General features: G+C 41.7%; 1 protein-coding gene across 14 annotated transcripts in view; it reads left to right on the top strand.

The window, feature by feature from the left end:
- Positions 1-27106, top strand: part of ADARB1 (adenosine deaminase RNA specific B1) — a 225857-nt gene that overhangs the window by 116316 nt on the left and 82435 nt on the right. The window lies entirely within an intron of this gene.

Raw genomic sequence — 27106 nt, 5'->3', positions numbered from 1 at the left:
TTGACATATTCTTTTTAGGTTACATTCATTCTGACTTTTATTAAATATATCTTGCTTCCATTATTCTCTCTTATGACTCTTCATTTGAATATAGCTGTCTATTTAAATAGTACTTTTCTTAGATTTCTGACCCTATTTATGCTGACCTGTTTTCTCTCCACAAAAAACTGCTTTTATGAGGTATCTTTCTTTAATTCAAGCCAGAGATGGTTATTATTAACTTGGCTAATGGAAAAGCGAAATCTGAATAGAATGAAACACGACATGCCAATGTTTAATATTTAGTCGAGTAGGGTTCTCGTTTTTCAGGATCATTTTTCCATAAAGCTTCCATTTTGCAAAAGTGGAAAAAAGCTCACCTGCCTTAATAATTCTGCAAACATTTCTCACAGCTGTTCTCAGAGTTATGACCCGGCAAATAAAACACTAACCTATTAGCAGATTTCCATTGTGCGAAAGATGGCATTTTATTTAAAGTTAGTCATTTGGGTACTGTAAATTTTCTACCTAGAGAGAATATGCTGAGTTTGATCACATTTACCCCTTTGCATTACATGGTTAGTTTTTACAAATTGAACTATGAGTCCATAATTTATTACCCTATTTCCTGTTGGTAGTCCAGCTGTTGTTTAAAACATCATCCACCAGAGATGTGCAAACTGGAAGGTCAGCTGATAGTATAGAGTATGGAGTCATTATTCTGGAAAGGGATATTTTTAAGGGTCTAATTATTTTGAGTTCAATTGGCAAGAATTCAGAAAATCTATAAAATTTGTGCTTAAAATAGCATAACTTAGTAAAGCTCTACTCTATTTGGCTTTTGTCTGTACCGTCTAGACTGTTCTGTAGTCAACACACACTTGTATCAGGTCAAACAGAATTGGAGGTATGGAGATTCACAAAATTATATGCATTGCTTTTGACATGTGTGAATTTTTGAAAGCTGTCATTTTCCAGGCTTGGGGAAAGCTGAGCCTACTGGAGATTGTGGACTAATGAATAGTTGTGTAATTGAGAAATTGCCCTCTGGCAAGTCATTAACCCTCTTTGTGCCTTTAAAAAGGGGGAAGAACAATTGCCCTCGGGTATTACTTTTAAAAATATCTTGATGCCCTTGGAAGATACCTGCCTTAACAGTAACAGTGATTACTTTTGAACAATTTAAGTTTTATAATGTTTTACTATCGGCAGAGTTTTTCCTTCACATAAATGATAATTTTACCAAACTTAGACCGCTTTAGAAGAAAACCAGTAAACTGTTTTTTGCTCTCTAGAAAGACAACATTTACAATATACAGCATCCTTCATACACACCCATTACACACACATTAATCATCACACAGCTCACTCCATGCATGAAACCCCAGTGATCGACATCTCTTCTCAGCTGCCCGTTGCTGATTAGAGTGAACCAATTCCTTCCCTTCTGCTAAAATATCTTCAGTATTCACTCTCTGCCACACAACAAAATCTTTAGACTACGGAAATCCAGTTACCCATCAGAGGAGTGAAATTCTCTGCTCTGGGACCCTCAGAAGTTTTGAAGGAAACCTCATTCTTAACCTCTACTCCCTTTCTAGGGGTATCATGACTTTTAGGCTTTCCCGCTTCCTTTCCATGTGTCATACTCACCTGCCACCTCCCTGGATTCCCCATACTCATCTTATCTATCTAGACCCTAAGATTTAGTTTTTATTCTATAGCTCCAACGTGTGAGTTTTGCTGCTGCTTCCACTTCCTTCATTTTAGCCTTTTCCATGCCCAGCTCTCCCTGACTTCAGAGACTGCGGAGTTGGAGGACCAGTCAGTCACTCAGTCGGTCGTATTTACTGTGCGCAGAGTACTGTACTAAGCGCTTAGGAAAGTACAGTCTAACAGGGTTGGTAGATCTCATACCCTGCCCACAGCAAACTTACAGTCTAGAGGACAGTCTGGGACAGAATGTAGGGATGAGAAGCAGCACGGGGTAGCACTGTTCTGGAAGTCAGGCCATGGGTTCCAATCCCAGCTCCACCACCTGTCTGCTGTGTGACCTTGGGCAAGTCACTTCACTTCTGTGCCTCAGTTATCTCATCTGTAAAATGAAGATTGAGACTGTGAGCCCTGGGACTGTGTCCAACCCAATTTTCTTGTATCCACCCCAGCACTTAGTACTGTTCCCGGCACATAGTAAGTGCCTAACAAATGCCATGATGATTACTACTACTATTTTTATTATTAAGGGAGACTGAGCAGCAGAAGGCCGAGGTAGCGGAGAGCCTCAACTTTCTCCCTCATGCTCCCGACCCTCTTCCATCACACAATGCGCTACACCTGAGTTTAACCCTAACCCACCCAACCGATCTTTCTCTGTGGCAGAAGAAGCCAGGGCTTGGGGGTTTCAGAGGCAGTAAAATTCTTTGTGTTTGGCTTCCCTGCCAGATCGGCAGCTCCAGTCTGCCTAATAACGCTTAGTACAGTGCTCTGCACACAGTAAGCACTCAATAAATGCGATTGAATGAATGAGTGAATGAATAACCTGTTCTCTTTCAACCGATTCTGTCTCCCTCATTCCCTTTTCCCCTCGATTGGCTGATCTTTGGCTAGTTTATTTTGCTTATTCCTGTGAATCTCGATACCTTGTATAGTTAATTAATATATTCCTCAATTTAAAATGTTATGGAATTATTTTTTTTCTCTGCACATACTCAGCTTTTCTACAGTCTTTTCACTGACACCATAAAGATATTCATTCATTCATTCATTCAATAGTATTTATTGAGCGCTTACTATGTGCAGAGCACTGTACTAAGCGCTTGGAATGAATAAGTCGGCAACAGATAGAGACAGTCCCTGCCGTTTGACGGGCTTACGGTCTAATCGGGGGAGACGGACAGACAAGAACAATGGCAATAAATAGAGTCAAGGGGAAGAACATCTCGTAAAAACAATGGCAACTAAATAGAAGATATACATATTATATATTATAGCTCTTCAATAATGAAGGGTAGATAACTTCTCTGTGGCTCAGTTACCTCATCTGTAAAATGGGGATTAAAACTGTGAGCCCCACTTGGGACAACCTGATCACCTTGTATCACCCAGCACTTAGAACAGTGCTTTGCACATAGTAAGGGCTTAACAAATCTCACCATTTTTATAATGAGCAGTGGTATTTTGAACACTATTCATATAATATGATGTTATGATCTTTTTCCAGGTATTTTTGAAAGGGCTACTGGATGTTGCCATTGAATTCTTGCTTAATGTGCAGTGTAAAAACCATTTAGTGTACCTTTTCTTGAAAACTTATAAGTGAAATATGCAAAGATAGTTTATTTCTTTTTAAGGATTAATTTGGAGGTGTTATTTCTAGTTTTCTGCCATGTTCAAAAATCAAATATTAAAAAGTTGTGGGCTCTCGAAAGTGAGACCAATTGACTGGCATTCTCCCCCTTGCATAGTTTCCAAATTAAACAGCAGAGTGGAAAGATTTTTGGTTATCTAGTCACCGTTCCACTCCTTCTCAAATATTTGGAGCGTTTACTACTTTAGTATTAGTAGTAGTAGTAATTCTTCAGTATTCCAATTAAATTTTCTTTTCTAATTTTCAAATGATTGACAGCATCCTATCAATCAGTGGTATTTATTTAGTGCTTATTATTTGCAGAACACTTTACCAGGTGCTTGGAAAAGTTCAGTACAACAGAATTAGCAGATATGTTCCCTATCCATAACGAACAGCCCTTAGTGTATAAAGCCAAATATCTCTAACATTTGCTGAGGGAAGAAATGTATAATTATTATCCTTGTCTGATTCAGAAAGTTATTGTCATTGTATGTTTTCCTGTCCCTTCTCGCTCCCCGGGTACGGAATCCTCCAGGATTTGCTGAACCCAACCCGTCTCCGTCAGCTCAGGTTAGAGAGGGGAATTAGAATAATATGTTACATGGGCACAGAGACACAAGGGGACTAGAACTCACATTCGAACTGTCACAAACATTTTATAGCAGCTTGAGAAAATGAGACAAAATAGCAGGCACTAAATGTCCTTGAATAGCTGAGTAAATGAGTTTCATTATTGCAGCAGCTCACTGAATGCCGACCTGTATAAAAGCCTTTTTTTCTCTGTCGCATCATCCTCTTTTTTCCGCTCCTCACTGTGTTTTGTTTCAAAAGATGCCTGGTTAAGCGTCAGGACTCTTTTCTCTTTGTGTCAGGAGAAAGACATCAATCCCAATTCATCTTGAGTAATTGAGCGCGATGTGCAAGAACCGTTTTAGTATTTCATAACGGGGATGAAAAGATGTAGTCGAAAACTGAAAATAAAAATACATCTTTAAAATGGACTTTCCTCTGTCCCACATTTTTGTGAGATTTACCTTTTGGACCCCAAAGTGTCATTCTTTGGTAGCTTGGTGACCCTTGGTGTGCTCATTCTTTGGTAGCTTGGTGACCCTTGGTGTGCTTTTGATATTTTCTTTGTTTGGAGGGCTTCATTATTGCTGTCAAAGTGTCAGGGTAAAGGAGTTCTCCTGAAATTGGGGTTTTCATGGTAGCAGAAACTCATTTAAAACATTTTTACACTTTTACATTTTTACGCATTTTCCAGCCCCCAAAGTTCATCCTCTCGCTCTAGCTTAGCCATGGTAGAGGAAGGAATGCATGGTTTCCACTTTCTGAAATAGAATGTGAGCTTCAGGAGTCTTCTCTCCCCCTACGGTTCCAATACCAGGGCTCAATATCAGTCTCCTTTCTGAATTACAAAAAATCAGTACAAATGAACAAAACACTTTGTAATACCTGAAGTTGTTCAATTCCAAACAAAACCGAACAGTCCTATTCAATGGCTAAGCTAGATATCTAGGGCCCTCAGGAAAAGGAGAAGGGACTTGGATTCATTCCTAGTTATAGAGCCTTGTGTATCCAGCACAGTTCTCATGGGAAGATATCCACTCAATTTATTGGGGTGTTTTTTTTTGAGGTCTATAGTTGAAAATATTTTAGTTTGTCTTCCTCAGAGGGGATGTCTCTTAATTATTCTTTACTAGTACAGTACACCACAGCAAGTAAGCGCTCACTAAATGCTTCTCTTATTTCTACTACCACTACCTTCTGTGAGGTAATTTAAAGGTTAGAAATAGCCCATCCAACACTCCCAGATTTTTCATTTTTTTGTTTTTTTGGGGGGTTTTTTTTAGTGTTTTTTTTTGGTAATTAAGTGTTTACTATGTGCCAGGCATTGTACTGAGCACTAGGTTAGATAAAAGTTAACAAGGTTGGACCCCATCCCTGTTCCACGAAGGGCTCACGGTCTTAATCCCCATTTTAAAGATTAAGTAACTGAGGCACGGAGAAGTTAAGTGACTTCCCAAGATCTCACAGCACGCATGTGCTGGAGCCGAAATTAGAACCCAGATCCTCTGACTCCCAATCTTGTCCTCTTTCCACGGCCATGCTGCTGCTTTCTCTAAATCAGAGTTTTCTCTCTAATAACCCATTATGGACCGCGAATGCATCCAAACCTCTCTTGATAGTTTCTGCCCATTCAACATCCAGCAGTAACAAATGCCTACCACCTACCATGACAGGGTGCTCTACCTGATTTATATTAAGGATTCTGTGAGCACTCTTTAATCAGAAATTCATTTAAGGTGGAGTGCACTTTTCCACAGTGCATGGCTGGGTCATACCCAGATTTTAAACATGTAATATGGTCAGATATCATAGCAGTCTTAACTTATGTCTATAACCCCTCGCCCCCCCCTTCCCAGCCCCTTTTAGTTATTCTAAAGTTTCAGTCAACCTAGCGGGAGTTGTATAGTTCTGTGCACAAGGAGCATCATGGTTTGGGGTTTAAAGGTGTGAGAGCAGACTTATGATCAATTTTTCCACCAGTCTCCCTTACCCACCTTGTTCCTGAACTCTCAATATTCATTCATTCATTCAATAGTATTTATTGAGCGCTTACTATGTGCAGAGCACTGGACTAAGCGCTTGGAATGTTCAAATCGGCAACAAATAGAGACAGTCCCTGCCCATTGATGGGCTTACAGTCTACAATGAGAAATGTTTGGCCTTCTGTCCAGAAATGAAACCTTGCTCTGTTTTCATATATTTTTTAAATCCTCCCTAAATTTAGTAAACATTTTTAGCCCGAATTCTATAACGGGCTACCATGTAACTGTGGAAAAGAAATTATTTGCAGAATTGATTTTAAATTGAATGCTGCAGGTGGTTTTCCAAGTGGAACCAACTATAGATTTAAGCGCTTAGTACAGTACTCTGCACACAGAAAGCGGTCAATAAGTATGATTGAATGAATGAATGAATGAATGAAGACTGTAAGCGCCCTGTGGGCAGGGATTGTGTCCTCCAATTCCCTCGAACTGTTTTTTCCCAAGGACTTAATACAGTGCTCTGCACATAGTCAGAGTTTTCTCTCTAATAACCCATTATGGACCACGAATGCATCCAAACCTCTCTTGATAGTTTCGGCCCATTCAACATCCAGTAGTAACAAATTCCATATGCTTACACCTACCATGACAAGGTGCTCTACCTGACTTCGTGGCTCAGTGGAAAGAGCACGGGTTTTGGAGTCAGAGGTCATGGGTTCGAATCCCGGCTCTGCCACTTGTCAGCTGTGTGACTGTGGGCAAGTCACTTAACTTCTCTGTGCCTCAGTTACCTCGTCTGTAAAATGGGGATTAAGACTGTGAGCCCCACGTGGAACTACCTGATTCCCCTGTGTCTACCCCAGTGCTTAGAACAGTGCTCTGCACATAGTAAGCGCTTAACAAATACCAACATTATTAAGGATTCTGTGAGCATTCTTTAATTGGGAATTCACTTAAGGTGGAGTGCACTTTTCCACAGTGCATAGCTGGGTCAAACCCAGATTTTAAACATGTTATATGGTCAGATATAGCAGTCTTATAACTTATGTGTATATCTCCCCCACTCCCCAATGACATTGATTGATTAATTGATAATTTAAAGTTTGGCTGAGCGGGTATATATTTTCTTGCCAATGTGAATTTTATATTCCTGAGAAACATTTAAAGCAATGCATTATACTTTGGGAATGAGAAGGTGATTAGATTTTTCTGTTTGTACATTTTGGCTTTGGCATGACAAGCAATTTTTTTATCGAGTAAACAAGCAATGCACGTGCCATTTAAAATATATATATTACATCCCTAAGAGGCAGTTCCTAAGAGTAAACCTCTTCATGGGCAGTAATCACATATCTCCCACAGGACTTTAGCCATGTTTTGTTGGTGAAATATATCACATCTTTGATTCGAAGCAAGTCCCTGCTAATAAAATTGCAGTCTTGAGTGCAGTAAAATCCACCCCATCCCCATGTCACTGAAATGTAGCTGCGATAATGCAGTTTGAATCCATGGCTCAGCAGTAAGACTAAGCGGCATGCCACTGTGATTTTCTGTTAAACAGGCCACTTGGTAGATAGCAAAGGGAAATAAACTGGGGATGATTTAAAATCATGTCTGGAAAATTGATGTTTGGACAAAGGCAGTTTGTTGTCCATCCCTTTCTAAGCATCTCAAGGGGCTGTTTGTCATTCGAGCTAACATACTGAAGGATCACAATGTATGAATTGCATGCCTGAATAGAGTTCCATTAAAAGCCAAGTTTTTATCTTGTTGAGGAGTACTATTAGCTAATAAAAAAAAGAGCAGTAAAAGCAATTTGTGTGTTAAGAACCAAAAGGCGGGGTTTTTTCTGGGTTATCTGCATTTTTATACCAACGTTTTAATTTGTATGTTTTCAGGTTTTTAAAATTGAAATTGGATGAAGACATTTGCCTCATACTGTCTTCAACTGGGTCAGGGTTCTAAGTCAGGCAGCCGGGCTCATTTCCTTCACTGCCCGTGCTTTGAAAGCTGTTCTTTCCATCCGGGAAGTACTGGCCTTGAGGCAAACTGGTACGATAAAGACTCATTACTGTGTAAATTAAACCAGTCTCTGTGGATTTAAAAACTATAGACAACTTGACTATGAGTTTTTTCAGCAGGTGGAAGACCTCCAGTGAGGTAGAGACGAGATTCAGACCTAGTCTGTATCAGAGAGGAGCAGAATTGATGGCTTCTCAAGGCTGCACCTGTTAGAATTATGTCAATTTTGCTTCCTCCAGTGTCACTGCCCAAGCCTCTTTGGGGAACATTCCACTCCCTGTACATGGAGAAGGACTAGAAGAGCTGTTCTTGTGTGTTCTTTTTTTTTTTTTTTAAAGTGGGCTATCCCACAAAATCTAGGAGTCACCCAGTGTGGAAATGGAAGAGTATTTGTATTGATCAATCAGTGGTATTTATTGAGCTCTTACTATGTGCAGGGCACTGTACTAAACATTGGGGAGAGGGTGTATGCTCCCTGACCCTAGAGAACTGACAATCTAGTGAAGCGACTGAGCAGACGGGTAGATATAATAAATTACGTGAGGGGTGGAGAGGGGGGTGATTTCCGAAGTGTGTGGACTCAAGTGCCTGGGTGACGCAGTAAGAAGGGAAAATGGGATGGGGAGATGAGATGATTTGTTTCATGAAATAAATCAAAATACAGAGCTTCATTGCATGATTTTGAGCAACACATTTAGTGATACAGGATAGGCAGGGAGGTAGAGAAAACCTTATTAAAGCCAGTGAGTCCTCAGGAAGTGTAAAGATGATATGACACCAGGGAGTACCATCTCTGATATCACCCTCTAGATTGCAAGCTTAAAGCGGGCAGGGAACATGTCTACCAACTATGTTCTATTGTATTCTCCCAAGTGCTTAGTACAGTGCTTCGCACACAGTAAGGCTCAATAAACTGATTGATTCATCATCTTTTTTAGGGCACTGAGACCTGGACCTACTAATAAAGCAAAATTTGACTTCTATAGCAGTTCCACTAAGGTCCCTTAGGTAGGGATTTTAATAACTATAGGAGTTATTAAGTGTTTAGTATGAGCCAAACACTGTTGTAAGCACTGGGTACAAGTTAATCGGGCTGGACATAATCCCTATCTCTCACACGGAGCTCACAGTTTACCTAGGAGGGAATAGGATTTAATCCCCATTTTACAGAAGAGGTAGTTGAGGTACTGAGAAGTCAAGACACTTGCCCAAGGTCACATAGCAGAAACATAACAGAGTTGGTATTAGGACCCAGATCCTCCGACTCCCAGGCCCGTGCTCTTTCCATTAGGCCACACTGCTTCTCACGTACAGTGTTTAACATCAAGGGGCAAGACTTGGGGAAGCAGCGTGGCTCAGTGGAAAGAGCACGGGCCTGGGAGTCAGAGGTCATGGGTTCAAATCCTGGCTCTGCCACTTGTCAGCTGTGTGACTGTGGGCAAGGCACTTCACTTCTCTGTGCCTCAGTTCCCTCATCTGTAAAATGGGGATTAAGACTGTGAGCCTCACGTGGGACAACCTGATTCCCCTGTATCTACCCCAGAACAGTGCTCTGCACATAGTAAGTGCTTAAATATCAACATTATTATTATTATTAAGACAGGATCGCCAAAAATACAATTCTAGAGTAATCAGACCACTAGCATCAAAGCAATCCTTGCCACCTTGCGTGTTAGGCAGGATTTGTGACAGGAGAACGAGCAACAGAAGGATACTCAAGCAAATGCTCTTTGGTAAACAGAAATAGAATAATTGTAGAAGAGATAGGGAACAAAATTCCCAACTAAGTAAAGTCTCAATTGATATGTCATAGCAGCAGAATGTAGAAAGACAGCCAAAGATAGGTCATTTGGGTATCCAACAGTCAAGCAGGAGTGAGGTAACTCTTGATTCAGAGCCTTCAGAGGGAAAAGCAAAACCAACACAAGGCACTGTTGGTAATAGAACAGTGATGCTCTGCCACTTGTCAGCTGTGTGACTGTGGGCAAGTCACTTTACTTCTCTGTGCCTCAGTTTCCTCATCTGTAAAATGGGGATGAAGACTGTGAGCCCCACGTGGGACAACCTGATTACCCTGTATATCTCCCCCAGCGCTTAGAACATCGCTCTGCACACAGTAAGCGCTTAACAAATACCAACATTATTATGATGCCAAAGACAATCTTTACATGAACTTGCAATTGGAAGGCTTGCTAACTATTCATTGTTTATCAGTCAAACCCTCACACTGCTGAAGTCTTACTCTGAGTAGCATCATTTTTTCAGTTAAATGGACAGAGCACTATATTAAGCCCATGGGTGAAGACAGTAGATGAAAAGATAATGATCTCTGCCCTTCAAGGGGCTTTCAGTGTAGTGGAAAGGCAATCACACAATAATTAAAAATATGAGAAGAGAAAGAAAAAAATTGGAGAAAGTATTAACTAGAGTATGTAAATTGATGATGTACAGGAAGTGTGCTACCATCTCTTTTATATGTACTCTCCAAGCACTTAGTACAGTGCTCTGCACACAGTAAGGAACTCAATAAATACATTGCATTGATTGACTCTCAATTAAATGCAATTGATGTGACTTTATCAAATGAACAAGCAATGCACGTGCCATTTAGATATATATTATAGAATATATAATATATTCTAATGGCACGTGCATTGCTTGTATATATATATTACATCCCTAAGTGGTAATACCTAAGATTCAATATCTCCCACAGGACTTTAGCCATGTTTTGTTGGTGAAATATATTCACATCTTTGATTCGAAACAAGTCCCGGCTGTAAAATTGCAGTCCTGAGTGCAGTAAAATCCACCCCATCACCGTGTCGCTGAAATGTAGCTGAGATAATGCACTTTGAATCCTGGTTGGCGAGGCATTGCACAGAACAGAGTAGATATGATGTAGCTGGAATGCAAGCTTTAGAGGCTAACACTGGGATGTGGAGTTTAACAGAGTAAGAGGAAGCAGTTTAGAGCAGATAAGTATCTTGGTTACTGCGTCAGCCTCCTTGCTGACCTCCCAACCTCCTGTCTCTCGCCACTCCAGTCCATACGTCATGCCGCTGCCTGGTTCATCTTTCCACAAAAACGTTCAGGATATGTCACCCCACTCCTCAAAATCTCCAGTGGTTGCCTGTCCGTCTCCGTATCAACAAAAATCCTTACCATTGGCTTTAAAGCAGTCCATCATCTTTCCCCTCCTACCTCACCTCATTTCTCTCTTCTACAACCAGCCTGAATACTTCGCTCCTGTAGTGCTAACCTGTCACTATGCTTCGATCTCTCCGTCTCACCGCCGCCACGGGCCACGTCCTGCCTCTGGCCCGGAACGCCCTCCCTTCTCAAATCCTGACAGACAGTTACTCTCCCCCGTTTCCAAAGCCTTATTGAAGGCACATCTCCTCCGAGAGGCCTTTCCAGACTAAGCCCCTGTTTTCCTCATCTCCCACCCCCTTCTGTGTTTCCCTGACTTGCTCCCTTTACTCTTCCCCCACCCCAGACCCACCAAGCAACTTATGTAAATATCTGTAATTCTATGTATTTGTATTGATGCCTGTCTCCCCCCCACACCCCCGAGACTATGAGTATCATTGTGGGCGGGGATCGTCACCGTTTACTGTATTATTCCTCCTGAAATGCTTGGTACAATATTTTGCACACAGTAAGCACTTAAATAAAAATTCGATGGAATGAATGAATGAGTGCAGTGGGTGGCTTGAGTTCAGAAGTGCTGGGGTGGTAGTTCAAGAGATATAATTTGGATGGAAGAGAAGTAAAACTTTTAACCCATACACACATGTTCTCCCATTCTCCTATCGATAATTAATTTTAATGTCTTTCCCCATCATAACTGTGAGCTCTTTTTGGGCGGAGGTGACCTGTGAACTCTACCGTTTTGTTCTTTCTCAAGTGCTTCGTACAGTGCTTGGCACATAATAAGTGCTCAATAATGAGATGTTTTTCCCCTTGACTCTATTTATTGGCCATTGTTCTTGTCTGTCTGCCTCCGCCGAATTAGACCGTAAGCCCGTCAAAGGGCAGGACTGTCTCTATCTGTTACCGATTTGTCCATTCCAAGTGCTTAGTACAGGTGCTCTTCACATAGTAAGCGCTCAGTAAATACTATTGAAGAGTGATTAATGAAATGACATTAGTGTGAAAGGACAGATATTCAGCACTTAAGTTACAGTGGCCTGAGCGACTTCGTAAGCGCCTTACCAATGCCATAAATGTATTATTAGTTATGTTGTATATTCTAAAAGCATCCTGGATATATCTTGACTAAATATGGCAAGGGGCATTATGTAGTGGATTTGGGCGGTACTGTTTTCCTCCAAAAGACCTTTCCACAAAGTCTGTCATGCAATTTTCCAAGATCCAGGACAGTGCCTGAACAACACTGTCTACTTTCCAACTACATAGTTGCTTGGTTGAAGGAATTGTGATATCCGAACAGGGTAATTTGGATTGAATTTTCAATGAGGGCAAAAAAGTGATCTTGAAAAGTTGGGGGATGGCAATAATGTTGATTGATGAGAAATGTGTTCATAAGAAATGAAAGCAAAGGTAAAGAAGGTGGCTAAATCAGGTGGCAGACCTTGAAACGTAGATGAGTAATGGATTTTGATCAGCGGGCAGGGAAGAGTTGGTTAATGGAAAGTTCCACTAACCTTCTTTTTCCATGACAAAAGAGTCTATAATTGAAAGTGGGGTTTTTTTAGTAGGAAGAGGAAAAGAAATTTCCAAGCCCAGCTTCACATAACAAGGCAGAAAAACGATGCTCCAATACAATCTCTAATTATTCTAGATATAGTTTGTTGCTCTAAGACTTGATCCTACACTAATATGGAGTAGAGTAGTGAGAAATTAAGATTCTTATTTCTGGACCAAAGCATCTAACTATTGAAATTTTGGGAAGAAAATTGTTTTCTCTTATTTTGTCTTCAGAGAGCATTATTTGGTCATGGTCTTGTCCGAGAAGTTCAGAAGTAGGCTTGTCTAACATTTTGTTGGCATTGTTCAGATTGAACAAGTGTATTTGGCCATATTTATTATTATTCATAGTTTTACCAGGAATAGAAAAGAGCAAATATAGCTGTCAACTTTCAAATTCAATTTTCTGAGGTCTTCTTGCCTAAAATGAATCTGGAAAAAGCATAAAGATTTTTTTTTCCCTTCAAGAAGTCCCTGGGGGTGGGGTTTGGGTATTTCTGAGTTAATTTATCTAAGCTGTGCCATCTGAACTGTCTTTTAGAGTCCTGAATATCAATGGGTAAACTTATAAATTTGCTTATGCAGGTAAGTCATTGTTTTGGTGCCAGTTGAAGATGAAATGATATGCCATATTTGCAGATCTGCAAAAGTTCTGTGGGCTTGGGGGTGGGGTGAATATCAAATGTCCAAAGGTCACAGATCCGAGTACACAGATGATGCAGAAGGGAGAACGAGCTGGGAAAGAGAGGGCGTAGTCGGGGAAGGCTTCTCGGAGGAGATGTGAACATAATACTGCTTTGAAGGTAGAGAGGGTGGTGGTCTGGTTTATATGGAGGAGGAGGGAATTCCAGACTGGGGGAGGATGCGGGGAAGGTGTTGGTAGCAAGATGAGATTGGGGCACGTAAGTAACTGGCAGTAGAGGAGTGGAGTGTGTGGGCTGGGCTGAAGTAGATCAGTGAACTAAGGTAGGATGGGGTGCGATGATTGAGTGCTTTAAAGCCAATGGTTATTTTAAGTCTAGTGTAAAGGTGACTGTAGATTCGTAAAGTTTAGGGATTGACAAAATGATGCATTTTTGATATAACTAGTCCTAAAGCACATGAGGAAAGATAATACATTGGATTGAATTGTTGAGTAGTAGACAGGACATGGTACGAAAAGTTGGATGATGCTATTGATTTATATTGATACCTGTTTACTTGTTTTGTTGTGCATCTATCTGTAATTGTTTATTTATATTGATGCCTGTTTACTTGTTTTGATGTCTGTCTACCCCCTTCTAGAGTGAAAGCCCAGTGTGGGCAGGGATTGTCTCTCTTTATTGCTGAATTGTACTTTCCAAGAGCTTAGTACTGTGCTCTGCACACAGTAAGTGCTCAATAAATACGATTGAATGAATGAATGCTGATCACAATTTGATTAAATTCAGTATTCCAAAGGAAAAAGTGAATCTGGATATGAACTTTTATAGAAGGAACTTGAAGATTAAAATATGTTTCTAAGGAAAAAGCTGAAAGGGATAGGTAAAGAAAGAAATAGCTGACAAATAGCCAAACAGGTGCTATTAAAAATTTTATAAGAAACCAGGTAAAATGTGTGCCACAGTCCCTGCCTTAAAGACAAGGAAGTATTAATTCATTCAGTCATATTTATTGAGCACTTACTGTGGGCAAAGCACTGTACAAAGTGCTTGGGAGAGTACAATATAACAACAGACACATTTGTGCCCACAATGAGCTCACAATCTAGAGATGTAAGAGAAGGACATATACATGGAGTAACAAATAAATGAATGACCTACTAAATTAGTATTTCTCAACTATTATAGCCACTCAACCACATGAAGTCACTGGAGAATTTCTGGGCAGGCACAAAGTGATACAGAGGCAGGATTCTCTGCAAGAAACGGGAGGTTTTTTTTCTTAATATCAAGGATGTTTCTTGAGTTTCTGGTAATTTTTCAGAACTGCCCTAGATTTTAAAATGTGTACCCATTTTTACATAAATATAGAACGATGCGGGAGAGGAAGAGTTGACTCTATAGGGAGTAGAGAAGTTCATGGAGAAAATGATGATATGTATGGCCAGGTTCTGTTTATTCAGGAAGCTTTTTTTTCTTCTTTTTTTTTTCAGAATTTGAGCCTTAATTTGGTCTCTAAAAGCAGAAAGAAGCATAGGTTTGCTGAGTGGAACAACGTAGGTTCAGAGATAGAAGAGGGTGAGGCAGCTTGAAATTGGCTGGAGCAGAGGTTTTGGATAAGAGACCAGTATGAAAAGCAGCAAGGCCTAGTAGATAGATCACAGGCCTGCGAGTCAGAGGACCTGGGTTCTAGTCCCGGCCCTGACAATTTCTAGCTATGTGACCTTGGACAATCACTTAAATTGTCTTTGTCTTAATTTCCTCATCTGTAAAATGAGGATTAAATCCTCCTTCCTCTGAGACTGTGAACCCCATGTGGGACAGGTACTGTGTCCAACCTGATAAACCTATATCGCCCATAGATCTTAAACACATAGTAAGCATTTAGCAAATACCATGAAAAGGAAAAAAAAAAAGAATAAAAGGAAATTAGTTCTGAGCATGTGATGATAGAGCTTGAACTCTGGGGTTTTGATTTAGTTTTTATCAGGATAGATCTATTTCAGACTTGAGAAAGGTGGGGGGCAGGGTGGGGGAGAGGAGGGGTGCAGAGCCTAAGCTTGAGAGATTTTTTTAGCAGCCAGATTTCACCAAAGCAGGAAGACAGTCTATTGCTACTTATTAACGTCAACTCTTATTTTAACAAACACCAAACTTTTTTCTTTTTTTAGCATGCACTAAATGTTTTACTTCTTTGGACACGTTTTTTAATTTGTATGCTTACCTAAATAAATATGAGATATTGAAGTATGTAATTTTGGAAGGTAGGAAAATTTAGTATATCCAAGAGAGCCCTAAAGTTGGTTTAAAAGTTGGTTTCTACCGAAAGGTAGCCGTCAGTGATCTGAAGCCAATATGTAGTCATGACAGGAGGGTTTTGAGTGAAGGGCTAAGATTTCAAGGAGCTGGTTTAGGGAAGGAACGTGAGCCTGCGAGCCAGGACTTCTGGGCCCTGGTCCCAGCTCCACCGTTCCCTGCTAAGTGACTTTGGGCAGACAGCCTCTTCATAGGCCAGAGTTTCCTCATAGTAAAATAAGGATAAGGAAGTGTTCTTCCCCTTGATTCTATTTACTGACATTGTTCTTGTCTGCCTGTCTCCCCCGATTAGACTGTAAGCCCCTCAAAGGGCAGGGACTGTCTCTATCTGTTACCGATTTGTACATTCCAAGCGCTTAGTACAGTGCTCTGCACATAGTAAGCGCTCAATAAATACTATTAAATGAATGAATGAATAAGGTATCTCCTCCCCCTAGTTCTTAGATTGTGGACCCTGGGTAGGAAAACAGGACGGCCTACTGGACAGAGACCGGGCCTGGAAGTCAGAAGGACTTTGGTTCTAATCCCCCTTCTGCCACTTGTCCGCTACGTGACCTTGGGCAAGTCACCTCACTTCTCTGTGCCTCAGTTATCTCATCTGTAAAATGAGGATCAAGACTGTGAGCCCAATGAGGTACAGGGACTGTGTCCAACCTGACTATCTCCTAGCGATCCCAACGCTTGAAACAGTGCTTGACGCAGTGTAAGCACTTAATACCATCATCATCATCACCATCAGAACTGGTTATAAGTATATCAGTGCTTAGCACAATTCTTAGCACCAAGTAAGTGCTTAATCAATGCCCTAAATAATGAATTATCTGCCGTATTATGTAATAGTCTCCTTAGTAAAGTCTTCCCCCTTAGGCCTGCTACTTCTTGCTGCTTAAGTGCAGGTTGCAGAGCTGGTATTTGATCCTTTGAGATTAAATTTTATCTCCCTTCCAACGGTTTCCCAGAACCTCACATCCTGGATGCTAGAGAGGGGTCAGATATTGATGCATTAATTATTGGAATGTAGAGACTGGTTACGGTTTTCTTGATGATGTACAGATTTAAGTAAAGAACCTGCCTAATGTTCTCCATGTCTTCCCGTAAGACCTCAAAGTGCTGTGGTAGCCCAAATAATTATTTCCATGAGGTGATATACAGGGCTGTGGGATTCTCTTCCATTTCAGAAGGTGGCTTTCAAGTCATATTGGAGTGTCAAACTTGATTTCTTACAATCTCAGTTAATTATGACATTCTGACAGCTATTGTTAAATCTTAAGTGCAGGCTTAAATTGTCAAAGACCCTATGTTTTACTTTTCACATTACTTTCATAAGCCTCAAAATTTCTATGTAAATAAGCGTTTTTGACAGTTGCTTCAGTAGCTCTTTAATGGGTTCCAATTCATTTTTCATCAATTCACATACTGTCAGAATCTAAATAATTTCCTCCAATCTTTCACAATATTTTCCATTTAAGCAATTTGGAAGAAAAAAGACTCAATTTTAGCTTCAAGTATCGTCTCCGTGCCATCTGAATCATTTGGAAGACAATTTTCACAAAACGATATGAGGACTGATCACTTCTTGATTTCTTCTTCCAGAGGATAGGTCTGTGTTTATGTGATTCATTCTCATTCGCTTTCTCTCATTCTCTCTTTCTTTCTCTCTCTATTTTTCTATCTCATAATCTCTGTTGCATTAATTTACCATTCCTCTCTTTCTCCTATTTCTCCCTCTTTTCCCTACTCTGTTTGCGTCATTGTTCAGTCCATTTAGAGGAACCCTTCACCTTCCACTTTAACTCACCAAAATCTGGTGACTTTACATTCAAGTGTTAGGAAACATCAAGTCATCTTTCATTGATTGTATGAATTTCTAGTGGGATTCAGTTTTTTCGATATAGTGCAGTTGAAGATGAAGTCATATCCTAGTAATGAAAATTAAAATGGCAAGAAGTATGAGAAAACTGGACAACCCTGTATGTCCCTGTATTTTTGGAAAAGCTCTCAGAAGCTACAATAGTAAAGCAAGTAAAAAAATCTGAAGCATAGTTGTCTTTAAGAGTGGCGAGAAAAAGAGGAAATAAAAAGATAGGGATAGGGAGGAGAACACTGGTCTGGGAATCAGGAATCCTGAGTTCTAATCCCTGCTCTACCATTAGCCTGCTGGGTGACCTTGGGCAAATTACTGAACCTCTCATGTACTGTGCATGCTTACACACATAAAAGATGTGATAGAGCCATGGAAAAAAGCATTCTGGGTCCAAATGCAGGTTCATTTTCTTACGTTTCAGAGGTTTATTCTCTGGGTAAAGCTACTTTTAGCTTGATCTCTCATCTGGCTTCTCGATCACACCCCAAGAGACTGGAGTGAATCACTCGATATTATTCACTGAGAACCTTCTGTGTGCAGATCACTATATCAGGCACCTGGGAGGCTACAGTAGAGTTAGAAAACATGAGCCATGCCCTTAAGGAATTTACAGTCTGGCAGGGGAAACAGACACGGGGACTTTTTAAAAAAGCCTAGGCAAGAAGAGAGCTCATGAAATAAATATTAAAAAGCTCTTGCGGCAGAAAGGAAAATCAAAGTTATTATTGGTGTGTCATCTTCTTTAACGTATTTATGCTTTATTAATGAAAGGTCTCCTTTCAAATTTAACCTAACAAGCACCAGGTAAAACTGAAATTATAGTCATTCGTCACAGTGTACAGTTCTGGAAGAATTGTTCTTTGATATAAATGAAGTAGGTGCTGTACTGGTTCATTCCTTTTTCTTCTTTTTAAGATACCCAGCGATTAATCTTTAATACACTAATAATTGCAACCGCACATTTGCTGTCACCCACCATTAGTTCAGATTAATTTGGCCATTTAGTTTAGTGGGAAATGACAGAAGATGAAAAATGATACAAACTTTACTTCCATGTTCATATTAACCCTTAGGTTTCTCCGTTTCATTTTGGAATCATTGTAGACTGTGCGGTTTATATGGTTGTAAAGCTCGGATTTGTGGAGCATTTGTTTCAGTGGCATAGAGGGAAGTATTCAAGCATTCAATCAGTCAGTGGTATCTACTGAGTGCTTACGGTGTTCCGACCACTGTAGCAGACGTTTAGGACGGAACAATACAGTAGAGTTGGTTGACACGCTTCCTGTCTACACAGAGACCTCATAAGGCATGTCGGGTTCCATGTGCAAATTAAAAACACTTCTGCATGTGTCCTTAATATCTTCAAAGGTATATGGAGGCACAACGTAGTCAGTTTTAGGAAGAGGGAGCAGTTCCTTAGACCCAATTCACTTTTTTTGGCATTTCTACTTTTAATATAGGCTGAGTCAAAAGTTGTAGTTAACAGTACGCTGAACACAGTGGGAAATGAGATGTTCCTCTTAATAGTAGTCTCCCAGGGAAGGGCTAAAACAATAGGGGGGGAAGAAATTACAGTAACCATGACCTGATTGTGAATACTTTTCAGGGGATCAGTGGATTGGATTGGCTTAGTTTCAGCTGCACTGTCACAGTGTGAATACTTTCCGGTTGGCATATTTGGAGATGTCCATTTTGTCCATTAAATAGAGCAAAAAAGTTGAATGGTGTCTGTAGGCCTTCCTGTGACTTGTCTGAGTGAGGGTAGAATTCAATCGATTACCAAAAATAATCCAAAGGAAACTTTGTTGTCCAGAATTATCTGGATCTCCAGGCTCAGGGCTGCCAGGTGCCCAGTGAGAACCGCTCACAGCCTGGTCTCCAGGTTGCTAACTCTGCCAATCAGGTTTTTTTTATATGGTATTTGCTCAAGTACTGTATTAATCGCCGGGGTAGTTACAGGCTAATCTGATTGGACAGGTTGGACAGAATCCATTGTCCCCCGTGGGGCTCCCAGTATGAATCCCATTTTACACATGAGGTAATTGAGGCACAGAGAAGTTAAGTGACTTGCCTAAGGTCATACGACAGGCAAGTGGCGGAGCCAAGATTAGAACCCACTTCCTCTGACTCCCAAGCCCGTGCCCTTGCCACTAGGCCATGCTGCCTGTAGCCTAACCTGACCCCATAGATGTCAGCTTTCGGAAGGCCCTGCCATGACCGTAGCCCAGTGGCTGCTGGTTGCCCTCAATCTCACTGTATCCTCGGCCCCATAGCGCTTAACCAACCCTGTGGTATAGTTCTCCTGATTGTATTTTCCCCACTTTCAGGACACCCATCCAATCCCAGATCTATGGAACGTGGGTCCCTGGAAGCTATGTGCTACAATTCTTGTGCCTTCTGGCTCAGGGGTTTCAGTGACAACTCTGTCTAATTGAGCTCTCTGTCCTTCTCTGCAGCCTTACATTCCTCCTGCCATCAGGATATCTCTACTTGGATGTCCCGCCGCCGACACTTCACATTTATCATGTCCAAAACGTAACTCCTCATCTTCCCACTCAAACCCTGTCCCCCACTTCCCACTACTTTTCCATCACTGTAGACAGTCCCACCATACTCCCTTGCTCACAAACCTGTAACCTTAGCGCTATCATCAATCAACCAGTAATATTCATTGAACGCTTCCTGTGTGCAGAGCTCTGTACGAAGCACTTGGGAGAGTGCACTATAACCTCTTGGGTAGACAGTCTATACTTAACTCATGTCTCTCATTCAGCTCACATAGTCAATCTGTCACCCAATCCTGTCGGTTCTACCTTCCCATTATCGCTCTCCATCCATATTGCAAGATCCAAGCACTCTTCCGATCTTGCCTTTGTTACTGCATCAGCCTCCTTGTTTCCTGTCTCTTTCCACTTCAGTCCGTGCTTCATTCTGCTGCCTGGATCAATTTTCTAGAAAATCATTCATTCCATGATTCCCTACTCCTCAAGAACCTCCAGTGGTTGCCCATCCACCTCCACATCAAACAGAAACTTCTTACCATCGGCTTTAAAGCACTCAATCATCTGGCCCCTGCCTATCTTACCCCCCAAATTTGCTAATGCAGCCCAGCCGCACACTTCATTCCTCTAATGTCAGTCCACTCACTGTTCCACGATCTCTTTTACATCTTGTCTCTGACCTGAAACTCCCTCCCTCTTCATATCTGACAGACGTTCACTCTCCCCGACTTCAAATCTTGTTAGAAGCACATCTCTTCCAAGAGGCCTTCCCAGAATGAGCCTCCATTTTATCTTCTCCCACTCATTTCTGCATCGCCTTTAGGATTTACACCCTTTATTCACCCCTCCTTCTGCCCCATAGCACTTATGTACATGTCCATAATTCAGTTTATATTAATGTCTGTCTCCCCCTCTAGACTGTAAGCTTCTCGTGGGCAGGGAACGTGTCTACCAACTCTGTTATATTTTACTCTCCCAAGCGCTTAGTACGGTGCACTACAGACTGTAAATGCCCAATAAAAACAACTGACTGAAGGAGCACTTAAAGGCTGCAGACCACTGTACTAAGCGCTTTGGAAAGTACACTACTGTAGAGTTGGTAAACATGATCCCTTGTCCTCAACGAGTCTAAAATCTAGTGGTTGAAACAGATATTAAAATAAATTATAGACACGGAAAGCAGCAGTGTAAGGCTGTGTACCTAAGTGCCGTGGGGCCGAGAGTGGGGTGAGTATTAAAGTGCTTAAAGGGAATACATACCACTAGTACATAGATGTTGGTATTTGTTAAGCACTTACTATGTGCCGAGCACTCTTCTAAGCACTGGGGGAGACAGAGGGGAATCAGGTTGTCCCATATGGGGCTCACAGTCTTAATCCCCATTTTACGGATGAGGTAACTGAGGCACCGAGAAGTTAAGTGACTTGCCCAAAGTCACACAGCTGACAAGCGGAGGAGCCGGCATTCGAACCCATGACCTCTGACTCCAAAACCCGGGCTCTTTCCACTGAGCCACGCTGCTAGATGGCAGAAGGGAGGGCGAATGGGGTGGGGGAGAAGAAAGATTAGGGTGTGCTTCTTGGAGGAGGTGTGATTTTAATAGGATTTTGAAGATAAGGAGAGCGATGGTCTCTTGACCATGTGTTAGGAGGGAATTCCAGGCCCATGGGAGGACGTGAACCAAGCGGTGATTGCAACAGACAAGATCGAGGCACACTGAGTAGGTTGGTGCTAGCGGAGTAAAGTGTGTAGCCTGGGTTGTAGTAGAAGATCAGCGTGGTGAGGTAGGAGGAGGAGAACTGATTGAGTGCCCATGGTAAAGCCGATGATAAAGAGCTTCTGTTTTAGTTGAGATGAATGGACAACCATTGGAGGTTTTTGAGGAGCGGGAAGTTATGGGCTGAACTTTTTTTTTACAAAAGTGATTCAGGCAACAGTGAAGTATGGCCTGAGGTGGGGAGAGACTGGAGCCTGATGCAGTAGTCGATGTGGGATATGATAAGTGCTTGGACCAACATGGTAGCCATTTGGATAGAGAGGAAAGGGCAGATTCTAGAGCTATTGTGAAGGTAGATGGGACAGGACTTGGTGACGGACTGAATACGTGGGCTGAAATAGCGGAGTGGAGGAAAATGCCAAGATTACAGGCTTGTGAGGCAAAGGGGATGGTGGTGTTGTCTACAATGATAGGAATGTCTTCTGTCCCCTTTACCGCCCAGAAGCAGCATGGCCTAGTGGATAGAGCACGGGCCTGGGAGTCCTTCTGACTCAACCGCTTGTCTGCTATGTGACCTTGGGTAAGTCATTTGACTTCTCTGTGCCTCAGTTACCTCATTTGCAAATTGGGGAGTAAGATTGTGAGCCCCATGTGGGGCAGGGACTGTGTCTAACTCGATTGGCTTGTATCCACCCCAGTGCTTAGTACAGTGCTTGGCACATAATAAGTGCTTAGCCCTGGGAGGAGTGGGGAGAATGGAGGGAAGAGAGACTGACCTAACGTGACAGTAACTCACTCAGGTTTCCTCATCTTCCATCAACCTGTGCTCTGAAAAGCGTATACAGACCTCAAATGTTAACAGGCACGGGGTAATTGTATCCACAATCTCTGTAATTTCAGCATGTACTTTTCTACCTAGGAATTTACTAAAGAAAGAAAACAAAGTAGAAGAAAAGAGATGCTGTTAGATATGGGACAAATTATTTTGGGGCCAAAAATATTATTAGAAACTTCCATGTAGTTTTATGATTACTTTTTTTTTCAGAATAAGGCATTGAGTTGGAAAAAAAACCAAATTGGCATTGACATATCCTCCCCATGAATTTAAGCAAACCTGATTAGTGTTGTTTTTCCCTGAAGTAGCTTTGTTAAATTTGTATTTTCAAATAATATTTTTGTGTTAGAGAATTACAAAATTTGTTTTCAATTCACAACTCGATGTCACATGATAAAAAAGTATATCAAGTGAAAGTATGAGCTTTTCTGAAGAGGAAATTCATACACGAAAATCAGTCCTCCAAAAGAAGGAACAATTGCTGAGTAGGATATATTTTCTGCATTGCAAAGCATTGGCCATCCATTTTTCCTGAAGTGGTGACATGTTGAATTTCAGTAAAATCACGCAAGATTAATTTTGGAAGTCTGGGGCGCCAGATTATTGGGTTTTTCTATTTCTTGATGAGTTCGCTTATGGAACCAAATTTTAGTATCAAATTTCACGATGTGAAATACTTTAAGTATTGCCGCTTCATAATTCTAACTGTAGTAACTGGAATAATCACACCAAAGCAACTTGTGATTTAAAAGGTAGCTCAGATTATTTCCCCATCTCATAGGACCCTATTAAAGGTCAAAGAAACATAAATGGACTATATCTGCAAAAGTTAGTGCCTTACCTCTAGGAAATCTCAATACGTGAGGAGGAAAGGCTGGTGCTATTTTGCAGTTTATCTGAACAAATTCTTCCCCTGTTTCTCCTCTATAAGTATCTTTGTGTTCATGGACTATGCTAAGGAATGCATATAAAACAACCATACCTGGGTTATGCAGTTTTATTTAAAAGCGTGATACAGTTTTATTTAAAAGTGTGTACATTTGCTTGAGAATTCTGTGAGGTTATTTGTATTAAGCGAAGGATACTTAAATTGTTAATGTGCATTCAAGTGTTGAGTTTTGGTTCTTAATAAAATATGCATTTACTTCGTTTATTCCGGTCCCTAGGTTAACAGGACCGCTCGGAATTCAGCACATAGTTGGTGGAAATAGACTGACCTTAAGCCTCACTGGGATAGTTTTTTTTTGATTTTTACGTGCTAATAGTGGCCTTAGGTGATTGCTAAAACTAACCCAGTTTTGTCTTGCAGTCAGACCAGAGCCATTTCCCATGGCTCCAGTTTGGTGAAGTAAATCTGTGCCATTTTGGGAAGCTCCATCTCTTCCACTCCCCTGATTTACCGACTCCATACCGTCACGTTCATGTGCAGCATGAATTTGGATTACTGATGATCCAAATTATTCTTGGCCCCAAGCGGTTGAGTAATTGAGTTTCTACTTGGGGTGTGTGAATGTAAGAGATTGTCATTTAGGCCATAGTTTTCTCATCTGTATTTGCACAAGCAGGTACCCATTTTCCTAAAATATGGAGGTTGTGTTCTCTCAGAACGTCACATTAAAGAAAACTCACCTTGTGACTCTGGCCTCGTGAACACGGCTCCTTTGTTCAACACTGCACCGTGCCGATTCCGGACAGATGAAATCCTGTCCTTGCATTTTTTTCCAAAACATGTAGAGAAAATTCACATCGTGACAGAACTGAATGTACTATTAAAGTCTCACTGTCAGAAAGGCCATCTTTAAATCCCAGCGGACTTCGGAAGCTCTCATTTTTTTCAGAATAAATCCGTACATGGAAGATAACTTTAATTTTAAGAATTGTCTCAAGACAGTTAACTCTTGGTTATCCAGGGGACACACTATCCCAGGCCCTTGCTTTATCTATGGTGTTCTTTGGCCATTTCCCTGTCAGCCGCCGACCAGCCGTGACCTTCCGGCACACAACGTCTGCTACGGCAAAGATCGTTCTCGTCTTCCATTACGACACTACTGTGAGCAGTTAGTTGGTCAGCCGGCCGCACCACAAGGTTGTGCAGCAGCTGCAGGATGAGGGTGCTGTCCTTGTAGGAGAACCTCTCTAACCATATGCAGATAACAGGGTGGTCTTAACCTGTGAGTGAGCTCCCTGAGAGCGGGATCGCATCTGCTGATTCTATTATATTGTTGTTTTCCAAGCGCTCACTACAGCAATAATAAATAAATGCGATTGATTAGAAAGCTGGCCACTTCTGGGCCGGAGGTGATAGTTTGCTGGAAGATGAAAAAGTTCAGGGGTGGATTTGATGGACAGTTAAGGACATCTCCTTCTTGTTGATATCTCTGGCGTGCTAGGATGCTTCCCGACCCGAGTTGATAGCATGCTACTTTTTTCTCATGGTATTTAAGGGCTTACTATGTGTCAAACACCCTTCTAAGCTCTGGGGTAGATAAAAGTTAATTAGGTTGGACACAGTCCCTGTCCTGCATGGGGCTCACGGTTTACATAGGAGAGAACAAGAAAACTGAGGCACAGAAGAGTTAAGTGATTAACCAAAGGTCTCAGAACAAGCAGTTAGCAAAGCTGGAATTAGAACCCGGGTCCTCTGACTCCGAGACCCTTGTCCTTTCCGCTAGGCCATGCTGCCTGGTCTGGACCCTGTCTGGGATATATTTGGACCCGGACATCATATGGGCGGGATTTTCATTTGAATTGCTGACCCTCCTCTGCCACAGCTCTCCTTGCCAAGTTCTGTGGCTCTGATATGGGCGTTGGAAATCACACAGACCTGGACCTGGGTTCTAATTCTGGCCCCGCCGTCTGTTGCGTTACCTTGGGCAAGTCGCTTCACGCCTGTGGACTTCATCTGTAAAATGGGGATTGAGAATGTGAGCCCCATGTGGGTCAGGGACTGTGTCCAGTGAACTTGTACCTACCCCAGTGCTTAGAACAGTGCTTGGCATATAGTAAGCACTTAATGAGTACCATTATTATCATTATTATTATTATAAGGAGTTCAGCAGTGACGGGGCAAGTGTCGAGGCTGACATATTCTGAGAAAAGCTCTGAGGAGTGAATTTGTTTAGCTCAGTGCAGCAGAGTGGTTGGATCTTGTCAGGACTGGAAGAGGACCCAGGCCTCACGTGTGCAAGAGTCCTGCCGTGCCGTCTCTCCCCTCCTCCTGTCCAGTTCTCGGCAGGGACTAACTTTGTTCAGGAGGGTCAGAACCTGATCAGGTTATTTTTGGTCCTATCAATGCCAAGATGATCTTAAGACCTGGTAGTTGACCTAGCCACTGCAGGAGGAAGTCCAAGTCATCAAGCCAATTTAGTGGCTGAGTAAGAACCCAGGGAAAGGATCTGATGGAAGGAAAGACTACTGTCTTCTCCACAGCAAGGCGAGGACCAAGCGGCAACACGAGAATCCCCCGCTCCCCGAATGCCGGGGTACAAACCCCACCTCCAAGGCCCCACTGCCCCCATCCCCTTTAACAGCAGCCCACCTTTAGCATTGTCCACCGTAGCTGGGCTAGGATGGAGCTGCAGGGTGAAGCCTAGAAATTCATTCATTCAATTGAATTTATTGAGTGCTAGCCTAGAAATTCATTCATTCAATTGAATTTATTGAGTGATTACTGTATGCAAAGCACTGTACTAAGCACTTAGGAGAGTACAATTATTGTTCTTGTCTGTCCGTCTCCCCCGATTAGACCGTAAGCCCCTCAAAGGGCAGGGACTGTCTCTGTTACCGATTTGTATATTCCAAGCGCTTAGTACAGTGCTCCGCACATAGTAAGCGCTCAATAAATACTATTGAATGAATGAATGAATGAAAATTAGCAGACGCATTCCCTGCCCAGAACAAGCTAGTCACCTATGCAACCCCCGGTGCCTTCGACCTTAAGCCCCATCCTCCTCTCTTCACCGTAACAGGGGGAGGGTGAAGCACTAGAATTTTGTCTTATGAAATTCTGCAAGTTTGAGGTTATTGTGGTTCTGCCCGTTCGATTCTGAACAACCTTAGCTGGGCATGGAGGAGCATGAAACTGGAGCTCCTACAGGATTCATCCTTGCCCTGGTTTATGTTGTTTTTCAGATTTTTAATCTTTCACTTTTCTTTGTGTGAGTTTTGCCAGAGATTGTAAAGCATTAAGTGCTAGGGGCCATGTCTAATTTTCATCCATGTAGTTTTTCCCCTAGGTCTTAGTACACGCCCTGGCACATAATAGATACTGCTTAAATATTGTTACTGCTATAGAGACTCTTGGCTACCGTGAATTTTACGTCAACATGGGTTAACCACACCGTCTGTGTCCATAATAATAATCAATAACAGCTATTCCATTTGACTAACGTATTTAAATGACTCCCCGATGCTCTTGACTGTCCACATTTATGGAAAAACTGCTGCCTACAACTATTAGCAAAATGAATGGAGCCCAGTTTTTCTTAGGATGCGTTCAGATTTTTGACTATTAGATAGTTGTGCAATTAGATTTTATCCGGTCTCCTTTTGACATAGCAGTTTTCAGTTAAACTGAGCAATTAGATCTTTAGCTGCACATGGTGTGAGATTGTTTTT

Source organism: Ornithorhynchus anatinus, chromosome 7 (assembly GCF_004115215.2).
Source record: "Ornithorhynchus anatinus isolate Pmale09 chromosome 7, mOrnAna1.pri.v4, whole genome shotgun sequence".
In the NCBI taxonomy this organism is placed as follows: Eukaryota; Metazoa; Chordata; class Mammalia; order Monotremata; family Ornithorhynchidae; genus Ornithorhynchus; species Ornithorhynchus anatinus.
The sequence above is the reverse complement of the archived record's forward strand: the minus strand, read 5'-3'. Positions and strand labels throughout refer to the sequence as shown.